We start from the raw sequence: 27,810 nt of genomic DNA, 5'->3' as shown, positions 1-27,810 counted from the left end.
TTTCCAAAGTTTTCAGCGCCCAAAATTCCTACCAAGAGCAGAAGCTGCAGGCGTGGAGCATCTTTGTGAAACCAGGAAAACTTTTACGTAGGACCCTAAATGCAACTGGGGAGCACCCGGCTTTCGGAAAGGTCTAGCCCTGCAACGTGTGCAGCAGTCAAGGCAATGGGTCGGGGAGCACGTGGTCCTGCAGACAGAACAGAGTCACATCACGCACAAATACACGTATTGTGCACTTCTTTGGAACCGAACTGCAAACGGAATATAACATATGTTCCCCTACCAAAAATAACCCAAACCCTCCAACCACGAAGCTCATTTATTTCAGGGAACCTGAGGCTGAAATTCAAATTGTCTCCTGACCCTTCTAGTAGGGCCTTATAGGCACGGTATTAGGGTCAGTAACACTGCTGCTGCCTGTATCAGTATTTCTTACGAGGGAAAGGCTTTTTTCCAGCAGACTTTTGCATGTCACTCTCACGTGATAATGCAATACTGCATAACAGAAAGTATTTGCTTTATGACCATATTCATTTTGATGCTAATTTTCTTTACCTTAATGTATATATGTGAGGGTATGAGAATTTGCACGTATCCCCTGCTGGCAGAGAAATACCTTATTTTTTTGTATGAGATAGGAAAGCAATGAGCTCACTGAAGCACACATACTACGCAGAGGTTACATTTTTACTAGGTTTTCATAGTTCTAAAGCATTTTCCTTTTCCCTTAATATCTCACAATCTCATTTTCTAACCACCGGGGTGTAGCTGAAGTCCTTGAAGGAAACTGAGATGTACCATTTGGGTGGCCTGTACATACCTCCTGTGGTAGGACATGTGGCCTCAATTCTTACTGGTCTGAATGGAGGTTGCAGGCACCCAACGCACTTCAGCAACTGATCTTTATTAGGGAATTATCACAGCTCTTCTCAGAGGCAGAACTAAGCCAGACCTTCTAAGAGCCCACCGCAGGCTTGTAAGGGGAGCTGTTAGGTGGTGACCCCCCAAAAAACATAAATATGCCCTTTATTTAGTTCCTGAACGAGGGCTGATCTCTGCTGCAGTTCTGGCCCAGCAGCTCCCACTGCCGTGCTACCTGACGGGCTTTCACAGAACAAAAGAGAACAAGTGTTAGGATCCATCACCATAGCTTCAGCTGTTAAAAAAGGAGAGAGAGAGAGAGAGAGAAAGCAGAAATAGCTATCTTTAGAAAAGCACCTATGTGTGCCAAATAAAGCACTCCGGCAGGTCCCCGCTAGGAATCCGATCGACCACTTCTGCACTCCTGTGAGCCCTGGGGAAAGGCAGCTGGGTGGCACAGACATTGCATTCAGTGGCACCCACATGCTGTAAAGGACGAGTGTCCGGGAACCAACCTGTTTCTTTTCATGCATTTTGCAAAACAAACTCAGGGAGAATTTCTAAAACTGATCAAGGCAGCAGCAAAGGAACAGGGTTTTGTGTTTTGCTTTTTTTGTTGTTGCTGGTTTTGTTTTTAAAATACGTAGATCATTAGTATTTTTTCAATATTTACTGCTTTTAAAAAAATATATTTCACTCGCATCAAATATATTCAGGGGGGCTGAAGGGGACCCACAGATTATACAAGACCTGGGTTTTGAAACAATTCCCCACATTGATTATTGTACATTCCCCATACTGTTATTGTACCTTTTGAAAACCTGATGAACATACACACAGTGGCAGAAAATCTATGATAGGCAAACAAATCAATCGTCTTCACACTGCATTTGACTAGAATGCTAAGATTACAAACAAAAAGCCCCAAATGTACCTTAAGGATCATATTCTTTACATGAAGGACTGTGATATCCTTTTGCCAAGGCTTTACTATTAATTTTATAACACGTCGACGATCACAGGAGCAACAAGGCTTTGGTTCTAGAACCTGGGGCACCCCCCAGAAAAAAAAAGTAATATACCTTTCTTTAGTATTAAGCCAGTATAAGACTGGCATTTTCTGGATTTATAGCCAGAGGAATATAGAAGGAAACATGTAGAAATAAAGTCTCTAAAGACATAACATTGGTTTTGGTCTGTGGGTGGTATTCTTGCAAACCACAAAGCATAAATGCCCTGTCCAGGAAAATCGATCATTATGGAATGCATTGTGTGCCTGAGTAAAAAGCTGTTTGCAGCCATTTCATACTTCTGCCACGAAAATAAGTCAAATAAGAAACACGACCACTAAATAATTCCCATTCTTTTCCCTTACCACCCTCCCTCCCCTCCAGTCTATTTAGGCCTATAAATATATATTCATATATATTCATACATATTTATGCACACACACACTCTATCGTCGGTATAAAGACCTGTATCAACAGATCTCTGTACTTAAAATAAGAAGACATCATAAGAAAGAGAAAGATACTGACTGGAGGATCTACGAGAAACCAAATTACCTCGGTAGCAGCACTTTACAAGATTTCTTATCGAACGTGCGCTGCCATATTGCTAGGCCCAACTCTTCAAGGAAAGTATTCTGGAAGACAAAACATTTATGGATATTTTCATGGCAAATTTTCAAGAAATGGGTCCTACCTTTATATACCCGGAGGCTACAGCTTTAGAAGCAAAAGGAACAGACAAGGTCCTACAAGAGAAACTACTCCCCCCCCCCCCCCCCGACTTCCCAATTTTAATTATTTTTTTTTAAGCTTATTTTCCATGTTACACCTTGGATCGATCCGCTCCTGCCCTCCCACACACAATGAGTTAAACCCCTGGAAATAAAACATTTCTTATAACACAAGCATTTACGAAGTTTGCCAATTCTACCAGCACCAAAGCGATTAAGAAAAATAAAGCAACGTGGAAGTTGCAGCAGCAAATGCATCCCCTGCTAGTTAGTAACACGCATCAACTTCTTAAACCGATTAGTTATCGTATATAGATCCTTATCCAATTAAAGTCTGATAAAACAGAATCAAATAGGAGGATCGTTACCTGCTTTTGAGAAGGTTCACCAAGCAAGCATTTTAAGCTTTTTGACTCTTTTAACACTGATACAAGGAATAATTATTTCTCTCTGCCGATGCGATTGTTAAAAGAAGAGAAACCCCGGATTGTGGTGGCTTCGTGGATGCTATTCTTTTTGCACCACAGCAGGATTCTTGGCTGCCAGTCCAAGCTGCTTTCACTTGCCAAGTTTTAAGATGCCGGTTTTGCCTTTCATTTTATTGTTCCTTTCGCAACGTTAAAGACCGACTTAAAAAACCATGCACAGCTGCTATCGGGGAGGGGGGGGGGAATTATTTGAATTTTGCACAAGAATGGAGATGAGGAAGGAGCGCGCGGTGATGTAACCACAACGACACCCACAGAAATATTTCCAATATTGGGGGGGACGGACTCACGCTCCGAATCCTGCCGTTTCCCTACACGCAGTTGGGATCTTAGTGTAAGAGCAGGAAATAATAAAAGCGTCCAGATCTACGACCAACCATAGCCGCGCTAGAGGTGGAGGTTGATACTTCTCCCCCCCCACCACCACCCACTTTTCTAAATCCACTTTCTGCGGCTTAAGACTATTCTTCCTCACTGAGGATCTCTTCCAGGGGGTGCAGGGAAGCAGAGGTTGGGGAGCAGCCGAACAAAAGGATTCCCCCCGCACACGGACGCCTTCCCCACCCTTTCGCTGCTTCCCTCTGATAGGAGCTCGCCCATGCCCCAACGCCACGGCCTCTCCTTTGACGCAATGCCACCGTGAAGAGGCTCCGCATCACGGCGCAAAAGCTTCCATCAAAATTCAGTACGGGGCTGCGAATCCTTGCACCAAGCACATTCACTTATCGTAAGCAAGTCCTTTTTAATTTTTTTTTTTTAATTATTTTTTCTAAAGGAGGTCACGTAAAAGGAAGATGGGAATAGATTTTAAAAATTCCTAACTTCTCTATGAATTTCTTTATTTCATTTTACTTGACGTAGGAACAAAACTACCGGGACCGGTACCAAAGCTCGAATGCGTTTAGCTGAACAAACAACCACAGAAAGTTACTTGTGATCCTTCTCAGACTTTAACTGGCCATTAAAAGTGTTACGGTGGCTTACGGGCGATGTACGTGGTAAGGTATAGAGGGATACAACCCTTCCATCTGCGGGACCGCGTTCAGGCACACACGCAGCCAGTCTGCACAACTGCTGCTTGATACAGATGTTGGAGGGGCAAATACTTCTTATCTGGGTCAAGAAAATCGCCCCCCCCCCCCCCAACACGGTGCTGTGGGTACCCCCAGAGCCAGCCCTATACACTCGAAAAGCCCGCAGGACGGTCGGGGAGGCTGAAGGGGACTATTTTTCGCAGCACATAGGTGACTGTTTGTACAGCCTGCAAGGCAGAAAATGGAAGCTGTTTCAAACATACAGCAATCAAGGGTGAAAACAGCTCTGACACCAGCTGTTATATGTGCAGAGGTTTATGGCTGGCTTTACAGCAGCACTAACTGCAGCTAGCAGAGGATGGATACACCCCCGGATTTCATATTTTAAGAGGGAAAGAGACAGACTACAGACAACCTAAAGTTTCTATGAAAACCAACAGTCTTCAACAAAAGCAGCGTGAATTAATAAGAGCGAAAGAAAAACAGAAGCTTTGTTCTAAAGTGGAAGCATAAGATGTGAAATTTCAAAATCAGATGGCTTGGTCTGTGATTTCTTTCATTTAAATGAATTGATCTGTTGCTAAACTGCTGCTCCCGTGCCAAGAAACTTTTAACTCTTTCGGCTCAAAGCTCGCCGTGCTTTGCTGTTTGCTCTCCCCTCCCAAGCGCACTACGATTAAAGCAGAAGGCAGAAATTAAAAACAAAAGGGGGGAAATAAAAAACGAGAGCATAAAAAACCAGGGGGATTAAACCCACGAGCGCATACAGGAGACAAAAGAGCCGCGATATGGAGCGCATCGGGGCTTCGTTAGAACTTCTACTGTATAAACAGCGTGATTTGTGTTCTTACAGCGCTGCTAAAACTTGGAAAGGAGACAGAAAGGCCTTCAACCCTCACAATTCCACATCCAGCAACAACTCCGGGGCAAACCCAACAGAAACAGGGCTCGCAGCAAGAAAAACAACAGAATCCCTGTCCTAATTCATTGTAAACATTCACTTACCGAGAATGCCTTAAGCATTTCCAATAGAACCCCCTTTCCTACACATGTTCGCCTATGTGGAAAGGAACAAAACAGCAAACCGAAAAGCTCTCCAAACCAGCCCGAAAGACAGCTGTTTTGGTAAAAATTTAGGTGAGAGTTTCCTAGTGCTTTTCCGTTTTGCTTTGGGTTTGTTTTTCCCACTTAAAAAATAAAAAAATACAAAAATTAAAAAAAGAAAAGAGACATGTCGTAATTAGAGATAATTCCAGGGGAAAAAAAAAATATTTATGTGCAGAACGACAACAAAAAGGTTATTTCTCTATCTACAGATCTCCCACTCTCCAGTTCTGCTGCAGTTCCCCCTGAACTGCTGCTGCTTGCTCCAATCTGCTGCCTGCTTAACAGCGGAATGACAGGCAACATCTGTTTGTATAGAAGCCAACATCAAGCCTTCAAAATTTTTTTGGCTCCGTTTCTTTTTTTTTTTTTTCTTCCCCCTCGCCCTCCCCTCATCCTCCCTCCCCCCGGAAAGCTTTTAAAAAAAATAAAATAGAAGGAAAAGAAAAAGTAAAAGCGCGCAGAAAGGGTTGGAAAGCAGCTCAAGTGAGGCAGCAACTATTTTCCCTCGAGTTATTTCAAGGTACAGTACTTCGAGGATAACTCTTTCCTCTCTCTCCACCCGCCGTCACCTCCTCCCCTGCTCTCCCCACCCTCCAGCCTTCCTCTTTGCCCCACGCTATTAATAAAGTATCGCACAAACTGGGGGGGGAAAAAAAAAATCCAACGTACCTTGATCACTAAAAGGCCACTCCCTCGTATGGGGAGGGAGGGAGGGGGTTCTTCAGGAGGCAACTAAAAAAAATTGGATGGGGAGGGGAATAAAGGGATGGCTCGGGGGACAGTCGTGCCACAATCCTCTCACCCTTTTCTTTTTCTTTTTTTTTTCCCCCTTTCCTCCATTTTATAGACTATAAAATACATCGCGCGTATTTTCAAAATAAAAGAAATTGTTTTGAAATAAATAAATACGAAAAAAAAAAAATAACATAAAATAAAAAATCAGCCCGGATCCAAATACAATTCAAATGACTAACAGCGTCAGTCTACTGCCAATTCTGTGGCAAATCGGGAGAAAGCACGCTAATTCCACATGCTGAGATGTGAACAACTGGAAAGGAACCAACTCTCTCGAAGTCACAATGAAAAGTACTGCGGTGCCCCCACCCCCAGCCCCACTGCCACCCCTCGCTCCGTGTCCGTCCGTCCCCCCCCGTCCCCCCCCAGAGCCCTCCTCCCTCCAGGAAAATAAATAAATAGATAAATGAGCGCAGGCACTAATTTAACAAAAGGAGAAGGAAAAACAACAACAACAAGCGGAGCTATTTAAAAACTCGGGGACTGTTTTGTTCACGGGTGATTTGGGACAGCGCTCCCGCACACACAGACACACACACACACACACACACCCCACATAGAGAAAAAAAAATAATTATTGAAAAAAGAAAATCAGACAAGTTGCTAAGGAGACTTGTGTAAACTCAGCACACAGGCACATTTCTGGCCTTTCCCCCTATATTCCATCTCGTATTCCGATCACGCAGCACTGCGGCACGATTGCACCAATGCACTGCATTAATCTTGGCCTTAAACGGGCTGCCTGGCAAAGCACGCGGGCTGGATGTAGCAGCTCCTAACTCCCCAAGTTAAAGGCAGAGAGGGTGGCGGTGGGTGGGGAGGGCCGGGGGGGGGGGGGGGGCGGGAACCTTCGTTCTGAATATAAAATATAGGAGCCGAGCTTAGTAAGGGAATTTTAAAGAGGAAGCGTTATCCGGGCATATAGAGAAAGCTGCAAGCCTCCCCTCGCTCTCCCACCTCTCCCAACAAAATCCCCGTCCCCTGGCAGATGTCTGAAACCCTGCCAGAGCCAACAATGTGGGACCCACTCCCTGCCACCAGACGCTCGGGGCCGCAGACTGCCTCATTCTCCCGGCACAGTGGGGTCAGATATCCATATTAAACAACCTTTTTTTTTTTTTTTTTTTTTTTCCTCCTCCAGTCTCTGATGTGCGTGTTCCTGAACCGCACGCTTGGAGATGGTTTGTTCACCTTCTGCTTTGAGGGAGGGGGGGGATTAAATCAAGCCTGACCCATCCAGGGAAGGTGATGGTCGCTGCACAGCACCATCCATTCCTCAGTCCTTGGCTGGGACAAAATTCAACTTTTTTAAATATTTTTTCCCCTGTTCCTTGTTACTTGGGTGCAGGAAATCTCCTTCTGGAAGCCCTCCTTCCGTCTCTGACAGTCTCAAATCCTCTCCCGCTGACAGACAGCTCGGGACAATCGTTCAGCACCCGCCTTTTGCTTGTCGTGTGCGCCGCGTTTCACGAGATGAGGATTTCAAGCCTCACGTGAGGAACCCGGTAATCTACAAATTCATACCTCAGCATCACGTATGGGAAAAGCCAGTGCCACAGGCTGGGCCTTGGGGCGAGCCCCACAGCGTCACCCCGCCTTCAGGTCCAGCTGAGGGCTTTTACTAAAGGTAAAACTCCAGAAGGGGAGCCCACACTGCCCTAATGAGCACCATCTGCACTTTTTACTAGTAAAAACGAGAGAAACAAGTCCTTTAGTCAGCCCCAGTGCGTTCACACGCCAGAGCTGAGCGTGGTCCCAGCACAGCCGGCGTCCCACCACGGTGCCACCCCACCCAGGATAAATATCGTCATGCAGTGGGCACGTAGGGCCAAATGCTGCTTCCCTGCCCCTGTGCTTGCTATTCACACGAGGGACCCAAACCCCGTGCTATGCAGGGTGAGGGTGCTGAGCAGCCACACGTCCCACGGGCTTTGTCTCAGCTGCGACGCGCGGGGCAGATGGATAGCTGTGACGAATGCTCCTGACAAGGCATAAAAGAGGGACAATATGGAAATCTGAAAGGAAAAGTAGAGTCAGACTCCGAGCATCATGTGGAGAAAAGAGAGGCTGGCCATCAAGAGCAACTCTACTGGTATCTTCTACTTAATCTAATGACAGCCTCGCTCCTAAGAGTATTATCGCGGCACCCACTGGGGCCAGCGCTGGCAGTGCGCTTTCCTTTCAGCTCCAAATGACAGTGTGAGGGCGTTACCAGGAGAGGAGAAAATTATAAAGTTCTAATCACTAAATGCAAGCTCTGAAGCAAGTGAATCCGCAGCACTGCATAGGAGACAAAGAACAAAATGCCTATTTTAAAAATGCCTCTCTGTGGCTTTGTGGCCAGGAGGCTATGGAGCCACCTGAACCTCAGTCCCTGAAATTCAGAGGTGTCCGGCATTGGTCCCGCTCATCATTTCTCATTCCTCATGCATAGATGTGCAGGAAAGTGAAATATTTGACTCACCGGACTGCTTATCTTTGTTTGGGAAGAACCACCTGTAACAAAAACACCAAATGCATGTGTTAAAACTACTCATTTAAAAGAAAGGTTTGCTTTTTTTGCTTTAACAGGTAAGGAAAAAGTAGGAATGTTTTAAAGATACTCTCTCCGACCTCGTAGTGTCTTTCCCAGTTAAACAAAAACAGACAAACACATCCCTTTCCCCAGCTTGCTCAGTTCCTTTGCACAGACAGATGCTCCAAACCCAGCAATGCAGAGTCAGAGCTGCCTGCAGGACCTGTTCAGGTCCACAGGTTTACAAACAGCTGAGATGGGGTTGGGGACGCTGTAGCACCCGAACTGCTTGCCAAGGAGCTTATCACTCCCACAGCAGAGCCAAGAGAAGGGAGCACGGCACAACTTCTCACAGGTGTCAATGCAAAAATCGGTCCTGATAACTTAAAACCAGCAAAGGAGAGGGTACGAACCTAGCTAGGTGTGCTGGAGAGGATTAGGGACCGCTCGCACACTTCCTTCCCCTGGGTGAGCTGCGGGGGGAGAGCTGCCTGCAGACATGCAGACCTGCAACCAGCCCAGTTGAGCTGGGAAAAGGATATTTGCCTTAGCCTCCAGCGAGCCGTCTGTAGTTTGCCTTTGAAAACCTCATCCCGCAAAGCAGACATATCCAGCCCTGCCGAGGCTGATTTAGCCTTTCATCACGGAGGTGGATAACTGAGCCCCGTGGAGCCCTGCCTCGAGGAGAACGCTGGACGCTGGGCAAAGATCCCGAGCGCGCTACACCTGCACCGGCTCCGTCAAAATCAGCACTGCCCATGGAGAAGACGATTTGTGCATAGCCCAGGCACAACCTGAGTGTTTTTCCAGAATCTGAAGGTCTCACCCCGCTAAAGAGCTGTTAAATAAACCATCAGGCCCAGTAAGACGGGATTTGCCAGGCCCCAGTATGGGTAGAAAAGCAGGAATTAAGGCGAGGTAGGAGCCAGAAAAATATGCCAAAAGCACCGCAGATGCAGTACCAGGTAGTTAACGTGCCTTCCCAGCCCTGGGTCCTATGGTTTTCACAGGAATTTCTAGTGTTGAGGTTGACTAAGTGGGGCCATATTTTTGTTTTGGTTGCAAATTGAAAGCCGCTATTTTTATCCACAAGTCCCCCAAAGCATCTGTTTCTCTCTCGCTATTTAAGACTTCCTTTTGTAAGACCTAGTTAGAGGTGTATCATTATTTTTAAATGCTACCCTTCGCAGTCGCACTTACTTTTTATCATCATTACGTGTGTCATTAGCTGTCTGTTGGAACTGTGTAATCTGAAGATGAGGGGAGAAAACCCTTGCAGGGGGTCTGAGAGTTACCTCCCCCTGAGCAAATATTTTGGGATCATGCCTATTTATGCGGTGCAGGCTAGAGCATCCCCAGTGCAAAGAAAAGCAGTCTCATTACAGGTCAGTCGTTAAAGTCACCCAGACATAGAAACTGTCTGGAAGCATCCACAGAGCAGGCTAAAGCCCGAGCAGAGAAGGAAAATACCCCACTTGTTCCTAACTTGTAGTCAGGTCACAGATATGTAGAGAAACCTGTACAAATACTGTCTGTCACTGAAAGCACTGCATTCCCAGCACGTTCTGTTCCTCCCAAAGAGCAGAAGATGGGTACATATCAAATAGTTTCATGGACAGACACTAGGACAGCAGACAATATGTCTCATGGGTTACGTGGAGCCATAAGTACAGCAGATGTGACAGGGTGGTAGTCTGGGACCCCTTTTTATTGCCTCATCACCAGTGTCCCCAGGTGACGGATGAGTAAATAAGACCCGGTCCAATCTCATGCTGTAGCAGGCAGAACACACCCTCTTGTCACTTGATGGGCAAGGTACATTGTGATACTCCCAGAGACTATAGGCCATCGGCCGGGGAAGACACAAGAGACCAAAATCTCAACCTCTGGGTCTAATTGGAGAGAAGGAAGCACGCAGGACTGATGTCTAAAACTGCATTTCAAAGGGAACAACCAGACGTGCCATGCAACCAGCCCAAAACCTGTGGAATTTCAGTTCCTGACAAGCGTCATCCCCAGTTTGACCTAAGACTGTGCTGGACTTGGCATCGTGCTCCGAGTAATTCTACTACGTCGTCCAAGAGTTGGCCAAGTACACCAAGTGGTGAACAGAGTCGCACATTACGAATGGGTTGGGCTACACTTTTCATACCTCTTAAGGCCTTCTAGCAAATAAATAAATAAATAAATAAATAAAAACCTGTCCTTTATATGCTCTGGGAGATTCTGGAGAGGAAAAAAAAAAAAAATCTATCTTCTTCCACCCTGAACTCGAAGCTGTAATGGAGAGACCAAGGTGTGGAACAGCAAATTTGAGACAGGTTATGAATGGTTCACTGAGAGTGGGAATAACCTTACACCGTTTGTAGGGGAACGTGCAGGGGGGTGCAGAGGACCTTTTCTTTATGCAACAGCTACTGTCCAAGCCCACTTCACAGCTGCTTATTCAAAAAGCAGTTGTTGTGAAGGTAAAACCAGCTCCAGTGTCCTAGGCTGCATGATGCACCCAAGGATTTGCAGTCTTGTTTTCATTATCCAGGGGCCTCATCATGCCAAGGGAGTGTGGAAGAATGTCAAGCTATGGACAACCCTTTGGACAACCATCTCCACTAGGACCCAAGCACACCCTGGAGGCACGCAGGGTGCTGAGACCACGGCGGGCACGCGCAAAGCTCACCCGGGCTGCCCAGCCCTACCAGGAGCTGCCGCTGCCTGCCACGTGCCCCCCGGGGAGAAGGTTTGCACACACCTACACATTCCTTCTGCATTATGCCATGGGAGGTTCACTCCTTTGGCCACCGATTCACTGAGCTCCAAGCGAAGCCGTCCAAAAGTCGGAGCAAAGACAAATAGCTTGACTGGCATTGCGTTGGATTTGAAAGTCAGATATAAATCAAGCGAGAAAGATGATTTGTTAAACGCTGCTGTCATATTTATATGATTCCAAAATTTCAAACAAGAAGCACTACACCCCAAAACAGGACAACCGATCCTGTACATTACTCTACAAACCTACAGAAGTCTCCAGCAATTGTCCTTGCATCCCTCCTGACAAAGCTGGCAAGCCTCCACACCAGGTACAAGGGAACCAAACCTCAGCCTTCTCCATCACATTGTGACTGTTATTTCCTAAGTCTTTCTCCAAAGAAGTAGATCCCAATAATCAAAGCTGCTGCAATTAAAACTAATTAAAATAGGCATACAAGAGTGTCTCTTCTTGGCCATACTTTTAGCATTATTCATGGACATTCATTTCCAGGACAGCCAGCTGAACCCAGAGAAAAACGTACCCTACCTTCACTTCCCAGTACTGCTAACCTCAACCATCCTGGACCAGGCTGCTTCTTACTGTCATCAGGCTGACTAACTGGCATTAATTATCATGCTCTTCAAACTTGTCTGAGCTTTTGTGCCTTTATTTTCAAATTTAAATCTGTTTCATCCCTTCTAGCTCCATGGGCTGGAGCACTATTTTAACTTGAAAGTGAAGATTTTCAGAAAACAAGCTGAGTCATGGATCAGGAGCTTTCACAATTGCAAGTATTTCAGTACTGCACTATTAAAATCACAAGAGCAGAGCACGATGTCTTACATGGAGAGAAGGGAAGAATGGAAGCATAGAGAGAAGGAATGATTTTCCAAAGCTGACACAGAGGAAGTGCACGACAGAGCCTGGAATTTATCTCACATCTCTTGGGTCCAGTCCAAATGCTTAAACCACAAGATCATCCTTCAGGCCTGGGACACCAGCAAAATCTTTAACTCTCATACTGCAAGATCCTCAGGCGTTTTGGATGATTGTTTAGTAGAAAAAGTGCCGTCCAACTGCATGGCCTAGTACAGGCTCTTGTTCTGAATGCACAGTGTTCAAAGAGATGAAGAGTTTGGGACCAGTCTGTGAGCTTTTAGGATCTGATTTGGGTGTTTTACACCCCTTACATGATTGAGCACTGCATATTTCTGCCTCAGCTGTGCTATGACAGTTGGCTAAGATCTGAAAGCAGTCAGACAGACCTTTCCAGATACGATGCCTTCCTGAGAGTAGTGTCCCCCTGCCATTCCTTCCCTGGACCACCTCAAAGGGGCCAAAATGAACCCGTCAGAACTTTTACCTACATTCTTCAGGAAAGCTCTGTAAAGTAGCGAGAGGAATTTCAAAATAACTTGGGAAAGGAGTATCTAACCACAAGCCAATAAGTTTTCTTGGAGAAGGTTTATGGGGAGGAAGAAAGGAGGACTTCTGCTGTCCACAAAATTGCTTTTAGTAGGTAGAGAAGTGCTGCAACCCTACTTCCCTCCAACATGGAAGCAGCCAGAAAATGATGTGAAACTTGTTGATTATCATAGCAAGAGTGATGGCTAGGGAGGGAAGGAAGGAGGGGTAAAAAACATGTGTCTACACGCTCAATACCAAAGCAAGGAGAGTTGAAGTGAAGCAGATGTGTATCTGCAAGCTGCCAGACTTATTTAGCAGAGGGGGGGGGGAAACCCTCACAGCCACTTGTCCACCTCCTCCTTGGCCTGAGAAAGGACTGGTGAAACAAATGAGGTCACAGCTAAGCACACATCATGTTGTCACTTAGCTAGGAAAAAAAAAAAAAAAACAACACTCTGCCTCTTTCAGTTTCAAACAACTCAAAGAGAAACTGTTCCACAGCTTTGGCTTTTTGGCTGCATGTCCCCTTAGAGCAGAGCGCAGCAAGCACTTTATCTCATCTCCATTTTCTAAATCCAGGTCACCTCGATGGATGGCTGTGCTGCTAGCAATACCTCCACGACGTGCCACGTCGCCCAGCCCTGGCTTGAAGTCAGCAGCAACTTCGGAAATGCTGAGAGATAGGCAGAGTCTAATTAGTAAATGGAGGGGGGCACAGTTGTCTGTGCTCCTTATACCCTGGTCCTGCTGAGTCACTGAAGGACAGGGCTCACCCGTCTTTGGTGATGGGTCACTTAAGGAGAAAATCCTCTGGGGCCACAACCAAAAGCTGAGAAAATTCACCTCCTCAGCTGCTGGACAAAGCAACAGGAGAATGCAACGTACCACACTAGTCCAGTATGAGCACAGGACTTGCCTTTGGTAAGAGGAAACAGGGATGAAACAGACCAAGAAAGCCGTGCACATGCTGCTGTCAAACTTTCTGGAGGTACCGCGATGTCTCTCTTCAAGTTACTTACACAGCTAAGACTAGTGCAATTAAAGTCACAAAGTGAAGTCCAAAACTAGCCCTCGCAGTTCAAGTCATGTAATATTTTCCCTTTCCTTGCTTTTGTGGGGTTGCCTCTTAAAAATGCCCGAACGATGAACACGTAGGGGACGGTTTCATTTGTCGCGGCAATGCCTATTGCTGGAAACTGGAAGAGGAAGAGACAGAAGTGCTTCAGACCTGCTTTAGATTAGGAAGAGACAGGAGAAATAAAAAGAGCATCTGACACCAAAATAAAACTATTTTGGTCACTGCCATCTCCCTTATTCTAAATGAAGCAATTGTGGGCTACGTTTGTTTTGCATTCATAATTAGCAGACAGAACAGATGGCAAAGGCGTCACTTAAAGCCACACGTCCGACAAAATAACCCAGGCTGCCAGTGCAATTTTTCACTAAGAACAAGGAATACTTTCCCCTCTTCTTCCCATTGAAACGTATCCCAAAGAAATGAGGCCAGAAAACGTTTGCATCAAGTAGGGGATTCACCGCAAAAAGGAATCCATTGTGTTTTGGAGTGTGTTGATTACTGGCTGAGTGCAGAAGAAAAGGGCAATAGCAAATGGTTTGCTAAGAGTACAAAGAAATAGGAATGGAAACTAGCAATACATTGCCAGCAGTATAACAAGGGGTTCAAATAAACATATACTCTCTCCTCCCTTTAGTCTTGTGGTTCAGGCACAGGCTGGGGCTCAGGACATCTGTGTCTCATTTAGAAGACAGCTGAAGAGGAGAATCTCCATCAGTGAAGGCATCTGCTGTCCCACGCCCATACCTGACCCTCTCTGTGTTAAATCCTCTTATCCTCTCAATACCTATCTCGCTTTAAGTGTACTGGAAAACTCACTGACAAGCAGGAGAAGCAAGGCGCCAGGTTTAACGCGTTACCCATTGCGAACACGGAGCTCGTCACCACAGCCAGGAGAGGCGATTTCACGAGACCTGGAGCGAGGCCAAGGAGCGTGAAATGCGCCTGTGGCACTCCCACCCTATTTCCTCTGCCACAAGCACGGGCAAGGAATGAGATATCCCCAAACCACACATACTTGGTGAATAACTTAAACACTGGTTTTGGGTCTGTTGAACAGGACCGTGCTGTGCTTGGCTTGTGACACCCAGAACACAGGTGTGTGAACATCTCGGAGGAAGAGCTTCTCCAGGGGATCTCCCTCACAGCTCATCTCGTGTGACAAAGTCCCTTTGTTAAGTTCTTAACCTCCAACAAAGCCCCAACAAGTGAATCACAGCGAATATCCTTGCTTGTTGGAAAGAAAGAGGAGAGAGTGATACTGGAACAGTTTCATTCCTTTTACAGCCTTGGGAGGTCCTCCAACCGCCCTGCTGATGGGCTACAAGAGGATTGTGGCACACCATTCTCCGAGCGTTATGGATAAGCTGTTCCTAGCATGCATGACTGAGCAGTATCAGCACACAGACTGATGAGCAATATAATAATAATCACGAGCCTTGCCTCTCTCCTATTGCAAACGTGCAAGTAATCGTGAGCCTCCGCAGCTACTGCAGCCTGCAGCCCTCCTCCCTGATACCATTAATATGGAAAGGGCCGTGAGGCTTGTCCGGCTAGCGCAGCCACAGCCTTCCTGTCTCAAACGTTGCAAATGTGCTAATAATTGTGTGCAGCAACAGCTCTGAGCTCTCCTCTCTCTGATGTTGTAGCTGTGTTAATCATAATAAGCCTCGGTAGTGCGGCAGCCTGCTCAGCTGATGCCCAACAGAACAATGCTGAGAGAAAAAGCACAGACCTCAAGGAACGGGCTCAGACTGGGGGAAAATCTACAGGTGCCTGGGAAAGAGTCTAGACCTAGGGTAAAGGCAGATATTTTTAGGAAAATCATAGACCTAGAGAAAGAGGCTAGGTACCTACAGAAGAGCTAAGTGCCTAGGAAATCATGGAGACCTAGGACAGACCTCAGCAGGCCCCAAAGCTACCGTCACCACCTCCTCCTTCCTGCTAAAGACCCTTCCAAAAAAGAAAAGCCTCCATGGGGAAGCACAGAGTGAGAAAGCCTCATTGACATCCCTGGGGGCTCCATTGGGAGCAGGCTGCCCTAACGCTCATCCTTTCAGTGAGGCTCCCGGGATGGCAGCGATGCTCTGAGCAAACTGTGTAGCAGCTCTCCCCCGGGCCTTGCCTTCCTCGGTTAACCTCCCCTCCACCCCCCAAAAGCGTGCCTCAAACCACTGTGAATTGGAAACACATCCACGTATCAGCACTGAGGCGGCGGTATTCACGGAGCAGGACTAAGGCACGCTAGCACAGACGTTTCTTCCGACGAGGCAGCACAGAAACTTTCTTGGGCAATCTCAGTGGAAAATCTCTGCAGGCACCGCTGCCCCGCTCACCGTCTACTGGTGCAGGGAAGGGCCCAGAAGTTTCAGCAAGCTCCACAACATTTTCATATATAGCATTAAGGACACCCAACTTGGTTTACAGAGAAAGCACAGCCAGTATTTTATGGGTGAAAGCACTTAATACGAAGCAGCTATGTTAATGTAAGACAGAGTTCGTTCATCTTCCTAAACAGGATGGTTTTAACATTTTTGGACACCTTGTTCCTATTTCCTCTCTGTTGTACAGCACAGACTTAACTTTGTTTTTACGTTTTTTTCTGCAGTTATCTCAGCATTCAGAAGCAGAGCGGGTCTTGCAAAGAACAGCCTCACCCAACCATCAGCGTGGCCTCCCCTCAGCCTCAGATGACATTTGCTTTTTGTTACCTCCACCAGCCCCAGAGCAAGGCGGGCGATCTCCCTGCTTCTGCCACCTGCTCAGTAACCCCAGGGAAGGACCCCTGTGCTACGCCATCAGGACGCAGCCCAGGGGCACAGAGTAATACCCTCCAAATTTAGAGCTGGCCCTTGGTCCACTGGCACAACTTTTAAACATTCAGCAACTGCTCTAAATTAGGAAACTGCTCAAAACACCCTCCTAGAGCTGTATCTGCTGGGAATTCCCTTCGGGTTTGTAACAGAAGGAAGAGCTGCTACCAGTTTACTCCTTCCACATTTCTACGGCTTGCAAAGAGGCTCATGAAAGCTTCACAGGAGCTATAATGCTCTCAGATGAAACTCACACTGTGAGAAATCTGCTCCGATGGTCTCAGGCTCATGCCACAGAACGACCCAGATTCCCTTCACGGAAACCTGGGGATCTGAGGTGATTCCCAAAATTGATGTCTCAAGCCTTAGCCACCCAGTTTTCTTTCATTCACGTCCAGTTCAGCCCTATCCAGGAAAACAGTAATCCCACTGAAGCCAAGGGTAGTTCTAAGACTTCGGGAAAATTGCTACACAATTTAGGCACCAATGAATTCAGCAGATTAACAGGTGTCAAAATATTCACGCACAAGCAAAAGGCATTTGGACCCAGAATTCAAGAGCAGCAGAACAAGGTGCTATGGTTATTCTATAAGCACACACACAGGTTATTCCTCGGTTCACAAGCCATATTGTCATGCTATCTACACCCGTATGTGCTATTCACTGTGTTACACAGTAGGTATACGTGCATTCAAAATATGTGCTGCAATAGCACCTGGGGACATCAGCTAGACATGAGTTATATCTCAGAACATACACGAGTAGAGAAGGAGAGGTGAATCTCAACGCAAAGGGAGGACTGTCAAATCTCCCCAGGCAAAGCCCTTTATAAAGGACCGACTGGGTCAATTCCCCTTTACGTACAGTGCTCACATGAGTCTCAAGCACTGGCTATTACATGGTGTCCTACTGTTTCTTCACGGTGGGAACATTACCCAGTATCTATAGCACCTCTTACTTACACAACATTAATTGTTGCCAATAGGCAGGAGTGTCAGAAGTGCAATAAAACATGTAGCTACCTCATTCCTACTGTCTAAGCATAACTTCAAGAGAGTGAGGCAACCAGTCTCACCACCAACACATTTATTATCATCGCTCAATGCCATTTTCTTTCTTCCCCTTCACTTATTCAATTAAACCTATTCACACCCATGGCCTTGTATTAATGCTGTGTATGGCACCTTCAATACCAATTCCCTGGCAGGAGGCAGCCCTGAATTCCACCCTGAATTCCAAATCTCCTACTGGAAAGACACTACCTTGAGAAGAGATGCCTGCAGCCAGTTACCAGCTCACCAAACCTTCATCATGCCCTTCCACCAGCACAAATGATCCTGGTGCCTTCTGCCGAGCTACACAAGCCTCCTTTGTGGCACAAGCCGGGCATGCTCCCAGATGTGCTTTTCCCACATTTTCCTTCTAAGCTTGTGCAGCTAGGCTGAGATACCTTAAGAAGGCCCGAGCAGTTCTCAGAGCCTCTTGAAAATCAAGCTATTTTATTGATTTTTACATTTCTGAGCACACCAGAAAGCCTCAGAACTGCGTATTACTGGACACTTTTGACAAGAAGACTGTGATATTGCTCAGGGCTTTCAAAATATAAAGAAGTGCCCTGACCCCAACATTAAGACTTACTTTCTGATACCAACTTTAAGGTTTCATTGGCTTTCTTTCATGCTGTAACAATAAATTCCTGCCCAAATTTCTCAGGAGGGCAGAACCTAAATCCATTTAGATGTACCCATGCGGTAATAAATAAAATAATTATTAATAGGTTACTTAGATAAGGGCTTTCCATCTTAGGGCAGAGGCAAGTATTAGACAATTAATCATCAAGTTGGCATTAACTTATCTTTTGGCACCTACAGTAAAATGTAAATCTAAAATGAGCAGTAGGGGGGAAACAAAGAAATAAGAAGCCAACAATAGTTTTGGAAATGGATGACAAAATCCAAATGTTCTGCCTCACTGCTGCTAAATTAAGCACAGTGTTATCAGTGCAAAGATTAAAAAAAGAGAGATTCTCCTCCGAACCTTAAGTCACACTTCTTAGCTCCACAGGATATGACAGCAGTAGTAAAGACGAGAGAATTTACTCACCCTGAAAATGAGTGGAAATAAAAAAGGATCTGCTCAGGTCTTGATTCCCCCAAATGCAGTTCTATGGAGTAGAAGAAGAAAGAAGGACATTAGCTTATTGCGTTCAGCACTCAAAGAAGCGATCCCACGCACACCTTCCCTTCTCAGGCAGCCACTTTTGCCTTTCTCTGCCTTCAGCCTTTTCCCCCCGGAGGGCACAGCGCAGGGGACTGTGGCCAACCTGCCCTTTTTATACACTGCTAAGTGGAAAGGGCTCCAGCAAGATCCTGGCTTTGGCTGCATATTGTTCTGGGAATTATTTTGGTGCAAAAAGGATGAGATATTTTTTTCCCCCCACCTTCCATCAGAGGCTCTCAGCTGCTGAACAAAGATGAAAGAACTTCACGTAGAATTGACTTGTCTCCCATTGATTTTGTTTAGCTTCCTTTTCAGTAAAACTCACTTTTTCAGGGAGGCCAGTTCCAGAAACACGGGCATGATGTTCAATGCATGCATCAATTTGAATATGAAGGGATGCAGAGTTCCCCATGATTCCTCCACATGCAGCTGAACTACACCTTCCTTGCCTCATGCTCCGTACACAGAATTAGAAGCCAGTGAGGTTCTTGTTTATTGTGATTTTGTGGGATTTTTGCAGAAACAAAAGGGGTCTCTCAACACCTTTGTCCACATGATACAGCAACAGCTGCACAGAAGACACCGTAAGGGACATGACGCTTTCCTAAGCTTCCTGAGAAATTATTTATTCACCTAATTAACATTGAACTGTGTGAAATCTAGGCCTTGATTTTTAAGCTGCTCCAGGACTTTGTTTCCTATTGCTGTTGATTTTTGGTACTATTACCAACTAATACTACTAGACAAGACCACAAACAGCTGGCAGCTTCAAGTCAAACAGACCCAAGGCCCATCCAAGTCAAACTACCTCTGCTCCAGACTTCCTCTGAGGTCTTGGGCAAGCCAAGTACTCTTCTGGTGCTGCAGTTCCCCATCTGTTAAGGTCAGATGGGAGGCACTGCTCTAGTCTGTGGTGCTTGAATACTATGGACCTGGAAGCTATCTAGGCACTAAGATGGAGAAAGACTTGTTGATGCTCTTGGGATCAAAAGACAGATCTGCTGTAATGGTTCTTGGATTATATAGTTAATCCTAGTCTTTACTATTGACCCATTCTTGGTACCATCACTTAATCCACCTATATCACCATGTGTTTCTCAGATAAACCTGACAATATGTTCCCCTCAGAAGAAAACCAGTGAGAACAATTAATACTTTGTAAAACACGGATAACAAGATAAATATTCCACATGACAGTTTTATCCCAAATCCAGATGAGAACAAGCAAGGGAAATGATTACACACATTTATTTCAAAACTACCAATAATAAACACTCGGTTCAGTTTCAAGTCAAACATTTCGGAACCACCTGTCGGTGTTTATTTGATCAAAGTAACTGTACTCCTTCCTGCCCCGGCACAAGCAAATCACCGCCTGGTGAAGGAGCCAGAAGGATGGATGTGCTCCTTGCTCCTCCTGAAAGCCGTTTTATTGCAAATGAACTGCAAATAAGGCACGGATAGAAAGAAATATTTAAACTATCTTTGCTCCTGCCTTTAATTTGAGATATCTTAAACTACACGTCTACAACAAATGCCCCAGGAGCTCTATAGCATTCAAGGCTCTCTAGAGCCTATAAATCCAGCACTGCCAGAAGGCACCAAAGCACCTAAGGACATAGTGGTATGCTTCAAAACCAGGTTTAATAAGTAACAATTAATATATTATTATTAGAATAAATAATTCTAATCAGCAGGGCTACTTTGGCATAGTATGGAGCCCATTACTTCTCAGAGAACCTTCCAACCCATCAAAATGAAAATCTATTACTTTGGTAGATCCACATACTATTCTTAATGTTCTCTTTCCTTCTGGTTCCCTTTTGCTACCAAAATTATCTGAAATCCAGTAATTCAACTTGTTTTGACTTCACATACAACCCCCCCAAAACTTGGTCTTAGCTGCAAAATCAGTTCAGAGCCTGTCTTTTATTTCCCCACCTTGTCCAGCCACAAATCTCATCCACTCACAAACCCATAGAAAGGAGAGGGGAAATGTTTCTGAAACTCCAAAGAAAGGATGCAGCTTTAGGTGTTTTTTTTTTTTTTTCCTTTCTTTCCTTTTTTTTTTTTTTTCCCCACTGAATCTTGCATTCATTAATTTCATTTCAAGAATGAAGTCAGATTTTTTTTTTTTATGTGGTTGGTTATTTGACGAGTGAAGCATTAGATTTGTGAGTTGTTCTGCAAGCCAAAACATGCTCCCTTTCATTCATAACACTGAGCTGCTCTGCGTTAAACAGCCGATTATCATGAATGAAGTGGGTGTAACTTCCTTGAAATCCTCCAAAGACCTGTCAAAGCAGAGCTACTGCAGCTCAGTTTTCTCCTTGAAGCGTACAGATCATTGGTTTAATTGTTCCACGCTGATCTTGAAATATGCTCTCTTGGTTCAAAGCATCAGGCAGTATCATTTTTTGAAGAGGAAAGGGGAAGGGTGGAGAACGGTGCCTCGGGATAAGAGAGAAAAGTGGGTATATGTCTCAACCACCAAATTTAGATTTTCTTTTGGAATCTAAATTGAGCTTCATCCATTTAAAAGTGTGTCAGACAAAACCTTACAAATCAAAGCACTGGCCTGTTTTGCATGGATAATCAAGAGCCTCTGGCTCTTTTTGTAAGAGGAAACGTTTAACCCTAAAGAGAAGAGGACTGATCTCATGGTTAACGTGCTGACCGGCGACTTAGAACATTTGAATTTGACTCGAGGTCTGCCGTTCCCCATGCCACTTCAAACCTTTTGGTGCTGGCCCACCGTTATCTTCTCACAAAGGGACATGCTAATATTTGCAAACAGCCTCTGTGCGCCTCGAGACCAAAAGATTGCAGACACAAATAAGCAAACGTTTTGCAGTCGGTGTCTGTGAACTTGTTTAATATAAAGATCTTTCTAAGGATGGTCATTACTCTTGACGAAAAGACCTGCAGCATCTCAGCCGCTCATCTTACCACGCTTTAGGACACCAGCAGACATCTCTTGGCCAGAAACAAACAGCGATAGCACCACTGACTTTGGCTGATTGATTAAAATAGCTGATCCACGTCCGATTTCTTACCTAACGTTTCTAAAGCCTGGCAAGCTAGAGATGAGCACAGAAAACTCAGTAAAGAAAAACAAAACCATGAGTACTAACACGCTTGCAAGGGTTAGTCTCAGGAAACGCTGGGGAAAGCGGCACTAGTGAAAACTTAAAACTTTTAGATTTCAGCTCAGATTTCCTGCTAAACTTCATTATCTCACCCACAGCCAAAACAACAACAAATCTTGATGGTAGGCTCACAACAACCGTTTTTACACATCTCTTAACAGTTATAACACTAACAAAGGCTGGCGCTTTTGGAGGAAAAAAATAAATAATCGGCCTGCATTTTGGAAATTAAAACTAGTAACGTGCTTTAACCAGCCCCAGAGACAGCACCGCTTCCCACCTGCTCCCAATTCCTTCGTCCCCTGCCCTGACCGAGGTGACATCCCCCTGGGACCATGCACCTTTGCCCGAAGCCTACTGAAAGGCAGACCCCTCTCCTCGAGCCCCCCGTGCAGCAGCCTCGTGGCAGGGCAGGTGCTGTCCCAGCTCCGTCTTGCAAAACTTCCAATCCCCTCCTTGCTTATCAGCAAATGGGAATCGCGAGGCCATGTCCCGAGGGATTGTTCTGCTCCCATTAAAGCAAGCGAGAATTTTGACACTGGTTTTAAGCAGCAGCAAGAGCTGGCTGGCGTACACGCCGGTCTGACAGGTTGCATTTTCGTTCCCATTACTATTATGGGCACGAGGATTCATTGCCATTTATCTTTAGCTGGCGTTCGGTCCTGGATTTAAACTGCATCTGTGGTTGCATTGCTGTGAAATGTATCACTGCTTATGACTCACGCTGCAAAGGACACGTTTGTAAACTGACCCACCATTGACAAAATCCTCTCTTTCGTCGTTTGTAGGAGGCGAGATGAGGCATAGGTTCCTCGTCTGATTCATTTCCTGAGGAAATTTTTACTCTCTGCATCTTTTTCAGTCCTTATTCAGTCAGAGGGTAGTGAAGTGATTAATACAAAATCCATGCTTGACACAGGCTGGAAGAAGGATGCAAATTCTTTTAAAATCAGCGCTTAATTAATTGCATTGAAAAACAACCCATTGCCAAAAATGGGGGGTTTTAGGCTTTTTTTTTTTTTTTTTGGCTTCTTTTTTTTTCCAGTTGAGAAAGCTTTTTCAGTGGAGGAAAAAAAAAAAAAAAAAAAAAAAAAACTAATTACAGGCAACGGCACACAGCGAAATGCACGAAGGACAAACCTTTTGAAACGAGCCCCTCGGAAGGAAGAATTAGCAACCTGGATGGAGCTCCAGGCAACTCCAGCTCTCCTGCGGCTGGTGCCCGACCTAATTCACTTCCAGCCAGCTCTGGTCATTCCTCACAACACTGCAGAAATCCTAGGAGAGCTGCGTATCTAACACCTCTGACAAACACAGACAATGACCAGAGAAATTAAAACTGCCAGGAATAAAAGATAGCACAAAGAGAGCCCTGAGGAAAGTGCAGTAAGTTTCTTGACAATTTTTATCTACCTGATTATTCGTATCAAGGCAGTACTAACCAAGTCCAGAGCGGGGTGGGGATGTGAACAGTCCCCGGGGTTTGGAAGGCTGCTCAGAACTTGGCTCTCGGGATCAGGCTCCCTTCTCCATCCTATTAAGGTGGTAAACGCTAGCCTGCGGAATTAGGGAAAAAAACTGAGCATGTCCCTTCCCTTCATTTCTTCTCCCTCTTTCTCTCCACATTCTTCTCCTCTCGTCTTTTTTCCCTGCGAGCACTGAATGATGGGATTTTTGACATCAGAGGAAAGTCATCCTTTCTCCACTCCCCCAGCTCCTCTCGGCTTCCTCCTTACCCACGGCCGATCGTTTGCATGCTCTATCCCCACTCCAAGAACGGCATCAGCTGATCCGACCGCAGCTTCATAGCATCCTAAATCCTGCCCAAAGTCGACCAGACCGACTGGTTCCCTCACCCTGGCACCCACCAGCCTTTAAAGTACATTTTGTGACTGCTACACAGCTGGCAGCAGCTAGAGCAAAGTCATTGTTTAGTCAAGGTAAAGCGACCTCTATTTACTTAGCTCAGCTGCCTACGGGGAATAACTGGATTCGAGATAAGTGAAAATTTGCTGGGAAAGTTTCACTTTGGCCGGGCTGATGCTTACTACAATCAGCTAAATGTTTAGTCAGTTCGTGCCCTTTCTCCTGCAGTTTCTTCAGCCCTTTGATTTATTATCTGTGACTAGACAGCAAATGACCCCATCCAATTTGAGCGAGCCTGTGGTAAGCCAAAGCCAGAGGAGAGACTTGTGTAACCGAGTGTATTTTCTGATCCCAAATAAAAACCCCGTTGATTACCATAAGCTGCCAGGCACCTGCTGTAAGTTGTTTGTTCATCTATTAAAGAACAGCATTAACCAAATCAGGCCCCGTTCTACCTGCAGCATCCCATTTGCCCCTTTGAATTACTCCCAGCATCGGTGCAGGAGCTCAAGTTGGTTCCAGCTGTGCCCTAGGGGCTGGCGACGGGCAGGGGGGCGGCCGGAGGGGCCGAGCACCACCCCAGGAACCGCGCACCACGGGGGTGACTCAGGCGTGACTCTGAGTCACGGCGCTTCTCCTGCTTCCTCCCTGCTCCGGGGGGTGGAGGTAGGAATTTCCTGCTGGCCCCGGCCTTGTAAATCACGACGTCCTGTTGCAGCAACGCCGCCGCCGCCGGGAGGGCCAGCGAGTGGGAGAAGCGGAGCCGCTGTCCAGCCCACCTGCTCCGGAGGGGAAGAGAGGGGACCCGTGACCCCGCTCGGGGACGCAGGCCCGAAACACGCACGGAGACATCGCGGCAGGTCCCTTGGGTCCCCTTGCTCCACGTCGTGGTTCAGTTTGGAGAATAGCCCCGACCCCTGCAGATACCTCGCAATGTGAGAAGCCGTATGCTGTCCAGCCAGCAGCACAAGGACCCAATTGTCCTCTTATAAAAACATGAATTACGCCGATATAACCCAGCTCATTTCTCTGCCCTCATCAGGAAGGCATCATAAGTGAGGACAGAATCAAGTCCAAAATGTCTGCACAGTATCTATCCTATGAATTTGAAGGTGAAAAACAAGACTTTTGGGGGAAGTTCTGGGACAAATCCAACAATTAAACACCACCCTGTGAAAATATTCCCGGTTGTCCTCCAAAAAAGCTGAGTTTACTGACAACTGTGGCTAGAAGGGTTTCCCTATCACAGACAAACCCCAAAACATGGATGAGTTTTGCCGTAATAATGCTTAGAAAAGCCAATGCATAACTGAGAAAACGGGCCGTGTGGAATTAGGAAGGGAGGGGAACTTATTAGCCATGTGAAGCCCCCCTTCTAGACCAGATCTGACCTATTCACTGGTTAAAATCACTCTTTGCAGGAAGAAATTGAATGATGGAAAGGAAAAGAGGGATGCTGACAGAAATACTGAGCAGAATTCCTGGTCATACTCCGGGGATGGTGAGGCAGGACCACTTTCAGCTTGCATCAAATACATGCGCAGGGGAAAAAAAAAAAAGGAAAAAAAAATAAGAAAAAAGGAAAAAAAAAAGAAAAAACAAGCTAAGTACACCGCAGGAGTCCTTCCTTCAGCCTCTACACACACAGAACTGGACTGACAGACGGCACTGATTTACTCCACAGGCTCACCTGGTACACAGACCTGTTGTACAGCGCTTAATTACTTTCTGTAGAGTAACTGTTCGGTACCACACAGGGACAAATAGTATTATACAATAACATTAATAATGCCTACTACAACAGGATTATATCCTTTCAGCTATCCTGGTGTAGCTACGTGACTTGCCACCAAGCGTGGACACAGTGGGATTTTTCAGCCTCTCTGTATATTTTCAATCACGTACCTTCGCTTCAGTTTAATTTCATCCCTTCTAGGGCTAACACTGCTTTAGCTATTGCAGGGAAAAATATTCCAGTTCAGCCAATGGAGACACAAAGACACGCACGCAGGGAAAGCCACACTTGAGAACAGGACTAGTGAAAGCGTTTTGCGTTTCTGATATTGGAGGTGGAGTTTGTGGAGAGTCAGAAAGTAACTGACCAAACAGACCAAAGTTGAGTAAATTTGGGCACTTTCTTCCAAAAGTATGGGTTTTGAGAGAGATCAAACGGTTCCATTCTGACCTTCGCATCTTATCTGGGAGGTGACAGATCCTGAAGCATCTTTTGGAGCATCTCATATCTGGGCATCAAAGACATCTAAAAAAAAAAAATCACGAAAGCTCCTCTGCCCTCAGATAGAAGTATAACCAGATACAACGACAAGGAAATTGAAGCTAAGTAGATTTTGACCAAAAATAAGACACTCATTTTTAACGGCCAGAGGCAATTAACCTAGGAGCGCTTCTGAAGGACAGCGGATGGTTTTCCATCACTCAGTGTTTTTAAACCAAGGATAGATATTTTTTATCTAGACAGATGTGGTCCAGACAAGGCAGCCTTATGGCCAGCCTTACGCAGAAGGTCAGAGCAGACGGGCGAGGATCCTGGCTGCTCCACAACCTGCCCAGCCGCTCACCTACTGACTCCCCGGCGCTGCTCCCGCAGCGCACAGCCTTGTTGTTCACAGTCTGTTTCCCCACGGATGACCAGACCTGACCCTGCTGAGATTACAAAAGCCAAAGGGTTCAGAAGTGAGGAAAACAGGAAATCCAAACAGTGAAAATCTCAGCAATAACGTTTCCTAACAAAGACCTTCAGATCTCACTCTCAGCCAACAGCTGTCTTCGTGACGTCCAAAAAGAGCGATGTTTAGTGTGGTAAAGACCGTCTTTCTGCCACTTATTTTTACCCTGTTTATTTTTCTATACCGTGACATTTTCCTCCTTGTTAAAATCTTGCTCATAAATGAGGGTGCTAGCCCAGACCTAAGAAAACATACACAAACACATGTACTCCATAAGCTGCAAATCCACGGGCTTGCAGGATGCACTTCTCCCTCCAGAAAACCAAACCAAAACCTGTGCACCACTTAAATTCCCCTTTAGGCTACTCCTTTGGAGTACTTCCCCTTTGGAGAACTGAAATGAGATGTGCTGTCGCTTAACTTATTGTACCACGGGGTCAAACACTGCAAAGCAGCTCAAAACATTAGCCGGTGGGGAAGCAAGAGCCAAAGCAGAAGAGTGAGGAAAGCCTAATTTTGAAGAAAAATGTCATGTTTGATTGCATTACTGTTTTTGTATTTTAGATCTTATCCAAATTTCCTGACCTAATACCACATACGTGCAAATCGCACGCGTGGCCGTGACATTCATGTGAGCTCTCTGGGCCAAATCTGGGGGTGGTGTAAATTGGTGTAGCACCTGTGCAACTGGGTCATAAGTGAAGACCTTGTCCTAGGTCTTTGCAGGGAGCATTAAGGGAATTTAAGGTGGCTGAAGTGGTATTTTCTGTTTTAAGGTCTGAAAGTTGCTTTGCACTCAAATTTTAAATTTCATCCACTTTTTAGGTGAAATTTGACTTTTCTCCCCGGCAGTACGGGCAGGGCACGTGTGTGCCATTACACTGCCATCTAGTGATGCGACTTTGCAAGGCAAAACAGTTGGCAAAAGATGGCTGACCACCAGCAAGTGCCAGGGTCCAAGTTGTGAAGGGAAGGGCCAGAATTAAGTTCAAGTAAATGAGACAAAAAAGAATTGCAAAAGGCACAGCCAGTGGTGGCCCCTCAAACACGTACGGGGAAGAATAGGATAAAACGTGTGCAGGAGAGGGGGTTGCAAAGCAGCTCATCCATTATCCAGCTATAACCCATTGCAGGGCTCATCGGGAGAGACAGTTTTGCAACTACAAGTCTCAAAGTCCAGCTTCCCGGCTGATGCTAGCTGGCCTTGCTCTACCAAGCTCATGTTCTGCCAAGCTCATGGTCAAGCAATGCCTGCACAGAAGCTTTTTGCAGCAGTGACCCTCTTTCAAGCACCTAAATCTCT

The 27,810-nt window shown here is 45.8% G+C and overlaps 2 long non-coding RNA genes across 2 annotated transcripts; both read left to right on the top strand.

The window, feature by feature from the left end:
- The first annotated feature begins 3,681 nt into the window (after nucleotides 1-3,681).
- On the top strand, nucleotides 3,682-5,330 carry LOC118177923. The gene is made up of 2 exons (XR_004755973.1): nucleotides 3,682-3,817; nucleotides 3,952-5,330. It is a non-coding gene; the product is annotated as an uncharacterized LOC118177923 (long non-coding RNA).
- Nucleotides 5,331-23,158: 17,828 nt separating this feature from the next.
- LOC118177925 lies at nucleotides 23,159-25,427 on the top strand. Its single transcript, XR_004755975.1, has 2 exons — nucleotides 23,159-23,340; nucleotides 24,539-25,427. It is a non-coding gene; the product is annotated as an uncharacterized LOC118177925 (long non-coding RNA).
- The last annotated feature ends 2,383 nt before the right edge of the window (nucleotides 25,428-27,810 follow it).

Source organism: Oxyura jamaicensis, chromosome 24, assembly GCF_011077185.1.
Source record: "Oxyura jamaicensis isolate SHBP4307 breed ruddy duck chromosome 24, BPBGC_Ojam_1.0, whole genome shotgun sequence".
NCBI lineage: Eukaryota > Metazoa > Chordata > Aves > Anseriformes > Anatidae > Oxyura > Oxyura jamaicensis.
Note: the sequence above shows the minus strand (reverse complement) of the source record. Positions and strands in the feature narration are given on the sequence as shown.